The following is a 4,826-nucleotide window of genomic DNA, read 5'->3' on the forward strand; positions in this document are numbered from 1 at the left end:
CACACACACACACACACACACACACACACACACACACACACACCAGATCAGGATATCAGTGAATTTACAGGATGTGAGACATAACACAAAGTATAAAAAGTGTGATGCTGAACACGACTGGACCCACAAACCATCACGTCTGCATGCTGTAACACACACCACACCACACCACACGTATCCCACAATGCAGCGCTGCTTCCGCGGGAGTGACATCAATACTGGACGCGTGCGTGAACGGAGGGAAGAGCAGAATATTTCTATACGAGTTCAAAACACGCTTAGAGCTCTCACATCCACCAACCAAACCCTGTCAAAGCAAAGGATTGTGGAATCTGTCCTTTGGTCCAATACTCTGTTTATAAAAACATCCACCGCTAGAGGACGTCTGCTCGTCTCCTAGCTTAAAAACATCATCAAACGTTAAAACGTGCCGCGAGGCAGAGCTACATCGTCTGGCGGCTGTTGATTGGTTAAAATCTTATAAAAACACCAGAGGTTTAGCTTTTGTCTGTGGCCGCCTTCCTGTTAGCCGTTTCCTGTCTGAGACGCGACTGTTGCCGTGGAGACGGCGCAGTGTCTGCAGTGGGCGTGGTCAGATGGAGTAGGTGGAACTTTCTGACTGCTGGCGGATGTAGCACTGGAAGCTCTGATCACCGATTGGATGTTCCCTGTAAACACAAACACGTGATGCGTTAGAATGACCAACAATAACTATGAATTATAAGCATCAAATAAAGTTAATCAGTAAGTCAAAGCACTGTTGTTGTTTTTTTATCCAGTATTATTTTAGGATTCTTTGTATACTATTATAGTATGCATTAATATTTTGAATTAGATTTTATTTGTATATTTTCAGTTTTCAATTTAATTTTAGTTTGTTATGTGCTTTTGTCGTTTTTATTAGTTTTTATATGGCTCTATTTCTCTTTTTTGTAAGTTTTAGTAATATTACGTGCTTTTTTGTCATTTTTATTACCTTTTTATTATTTCTATTTGTCTCTATTTTTTAAGTTTTAGTAATTTTGTTATGTGCTTTTGCCATTTTTATTAACTTTTTGTATTTCTATTTATCTTTCATTTATTTTTATTTCAGCTTTAGTAATTTTGTTATGTGCTTTTGTCATTTTTAATATTTCTATTTGTCTCAATTTTTAAGTTTTAGTAATTTTATGTGCTTTTGTCATTTTTATTAACTTTTTTGTATTTCTATTTATCTTTCATTTATTTATATTTCTGCTTTAGTCATTTTATGTGCTTTTGTCATTTTTATTAGATTTTTTCTGTTTCTATTTATCTTTATTTTGTTGTGCTTTTCTGAATATTTCTATATACCTTTAAGTTATTTTATTTCAGTTTTAGTTTTATTTATTAACTCAAACTTGTTTTATCGCACAGCTCTATATAATAAATGGGAAACATTTATTCTATTCAACTTTATCCACATACATGCATTATAGCTATGTAAATATATATTCTATATATCAAATCTCAACTGTCAGATTTTCTTTTTTGTGGAAAAATATAACTATATTATCGTCCAGCTCTAATATATTAAATGCAAATTTAAGATATTAAGATATTATAAACAATAACATCATGATTTTCTGCTTTGAAACGATGTGTATAGTGAAAAGCGCTATATAAATACACCTGACTTGGCTTGTGATACTCACTGGCTGCCGTACTTGGTTTTCCTGAACTTGTCTCGTTTGTACTGCATGTGCTGCTGCTCCAGTGTCTGTACGGCTGAGATGATGAGTCTCAGGATTTTATACGTCTCCTGCGGGTCGTCGATCACAAACGTGGAGTATTCCTCCTGCTCAGGACCGTCGTACACAGACTTACTGCCACAGGCCTCTGGATTGACAGATGAGACACGCTGATGCATCGTACTGATCCACGCCAGCAACCTCATTAATCATTTATCAATCGGATTTCATCAGAAATATCTTAATTTGTGTTCCGAAGATGAACGAAGGTCTTACGGGTTTGGAACGACACGTGAGTGAGTAACTAATGACAGAATTTTCATTTTTGGGTGAACTACCCTTATCAAAAAAAAGTATACTTCAAGTTTATTTTATTAAGTATACTTAAGTAAAGTTCAAGTATATTTTTAAGTATACTTAATGAAGTAAGTATACAAATATCAGTGTACTAGTAGTATACTTGTAAGTGTACTATTTCAATACTCCTTGGGACTAAATTGGCCCACTTTCTAGTATATAAAAGTATACTTTTAAGTATAACAGTAGTAAACTTTAAGTACACAACTAGATAGCACACTTGAATAAACTTCTTTTTCGTAAGGGTATCCCTTTAATTTAAGTACTTTGAAGTCAGACTTGACCACCACTGGACGCAGTGTAAATCACTTTGGATAAGTGAATGTAAATGTGACAGATTTGAATATAGTAATCATTCAGTAGTGTGATACTGTACCGTGTGTTCACTCTCACTCACCTTGCATCTTGACTAGTTTGGCCATGTATGTGCTGTAGAGCGAGTAGATCCGCTCCGTCTCTCGGTCTCCGTCTACATCCAGCTGGATGTTGGCTGGAAGTCCCCTGAAGCACAGAAACACAGACACAAACGTTTCTGTATTACACGTTTTCTGAAACAAGGCATTATCTACAGTAATTAAATGTGCACTTATTTGCATCCATAAATCTGCAGCACATAAATCTGAAGATTGGATGAATCCAGGTTCACAATTCTTGTTTGATTTTGTTGACAGACAGAAAACAAACTCATTTTCACCATGTTTTTAGGAGTAAAATGTTGTATAAATCAGTGTGAATGAAATACGAACAAACCTTCAGAATATAGACAGGAATAAAACGGTAAAGTTCGCTGTTTGTAAAAAAAAAAAACTCTTTAAAGATTGAAATCTACAGACGCAAATAGAGAAAGTGCAATAAAATAAATGTGTATTTTGCACGGTTTCTTTCCTCTAGAATGAAAGAAGAGACATGAAATGGAGCAAAATAAACCAAAATCACAAAACTGAGAATAGATAAAAAACAATTAAACGTATAAAATATGAAATAAATAGATAAAATCCAAATGGATAAAGTGTCAAAAATTTGATTTAATATAAAAAAAATAAAATAAATACATAATAAAAAAAAAAATTTTTTTCACTTGTGTGGAAGACAAATGGAAGCAAAATAGACTAAAATGTCAAAAAAACAATGGTTTTGTCTTGTTTTCTAGTATAAATATCTAAAAATTCTGGAATTAAGGTGCATTTACTTGACAAGTAAAATTACTTAATATATTATGTCTTGTTTTCTGAAAAAAATATCCAAATTTTGTTAGTTTTTGCTTAAAACAAGTAAAAATATTTGCTAGTGGGGTAAAAAAAATACTCTTAATTCAAAGGCTAAACAAGATTATTTTTCTTACCCCACTGGAAGATATTTTAAATTTGTAATTAGTTACTTTTTTAGGGAGTAAGGCAATATTGTAATGCTGGTCTAAAGTCTAACAATAAAAGTGTTTAGCCCCAGAAACTGGAGCGTTGTGTTCCTGATGTGCGCAGACTCACCCTGTGCATGGCGTGCAGCCGGGAGCCGAGTCCGCAGACAGCTTGCAGCAAAGCCAGTGTCCGTTGAGGAACGCTGACGGGTGGTAAGTGCTCAGACGCTTGCGGTTACACTGACTGACTTTGGTCAGGATGTCGATCCAGTCGCGCGCCTCCACACAGTTATTGGCCTGGATGTAGAGCGCCCTCTCCGGTTGGATGACCTGGAACATCTGCAGGAAAACCACAGCACTGCTGCAGGTGATGTCTATGAAACAATCAAATCTGACCCTGGAGCACAAAACCAGTCATAAGGGTCAGTTTTCTGAAATTGAGATTTATGCATCATCTGAAAGCTGAATAAATAAGCTTTCCATTGATGTGTGGTTTGTTAGGATAGGACAATATTTGAAAATCTGGAATCTGAGGGTGCAAAAAAATCTAAATATTGAGAAAATCATCTTTAAAGTTGTTCAAATGAAGTTCTTAGCAATGCATATTACTAATCAAAAATTAAGTTTTGATATATTTACAGTAGGAAATTTACAAAATATCTTCATGGAACATGATCTTTACTTAATATCCTAATGATTTTTGGCATAAAAGAAAAATGTATAATTTTGACCCATACAATGTATTGTTGGCTATTGCTACAAATATACCCCAGCGACTTAACACTGCTTTTGTGCTGCAGCGACACAAATGTGAATCTGAAGTGGTTTCTCTTACGTTCTTCATTTTGAAGGACTCTTCCTCGAGTCTCTCTACAGCCAGGATGTTCTCAATAGGGATGCTGCACAGAGCGCCCTCTCCTGGACACAACCACAGACACACATCAGCACTGATGACCACACAGACACATCAACAACCAACACAAAACAGACTGAACACTTAAGGATGGATGTACAAACGGACAGGAAAACGTTTGATTGATTCGTGTATACCAGTGTTTTCTGCAGGTTTCTGTGTGTTCTGCTCAGTCTTTGTCTCTGGTGTCCACTACATCTTTAAAAACCATTTTAAAAATCACTTTGACCTGTACCTATATTTCTATACATGACTGTTTTCATATATTTTTATGTCTTTGGGATAGGTAAGATTTTTAAATGTTTTTGAAAAAAAAAATTTTCTGCTCACTGAGGCTGCATTTATTTGGTTAAAAATACAGTAAAAAATTTGAAATATTATTACAATTTAAAATAACTGTTTTCTATGTGAATATCTGTTAAACTGTAATTTATTTCTGTGATCAAAGCTGTATTTTCAGCATCATTACTCCAGTCTTCAGTGTCACATGATC

General features: G+C 34.9%; 1 pseudogene; it reads right to left on the minus strand.

Moving 5' to 3' along the window:
• Positions 1 to 6: 6 nt before the first annotated feature.
• The window catches only part of LOC107751090 (ras GTPase-activating protein 3-like), a 48,364-nt pseudogene continuing 43,544 nt past the window's right edge, over positions 7 to 4,826 (minus strand).

This window comes from Sinocyclocheilus rhinocerous, unplaced genomic scaffold (genome assembly GCF_001515625.1).
Source record: "Sinocyclocheilus rhinocerous isolate Xijiao unplaced genomic scaffold, SAMN03320098_v1.1 scaffold632, whole genome shotgun sequence".
Lineage (NCBI taxonomy): Eukaryota > Metazoa > Chordata > Actinopteri > Cypriniformes > Cyprinidae > Sinocyclocheilus > Sinocyclocheilus rhinocerous.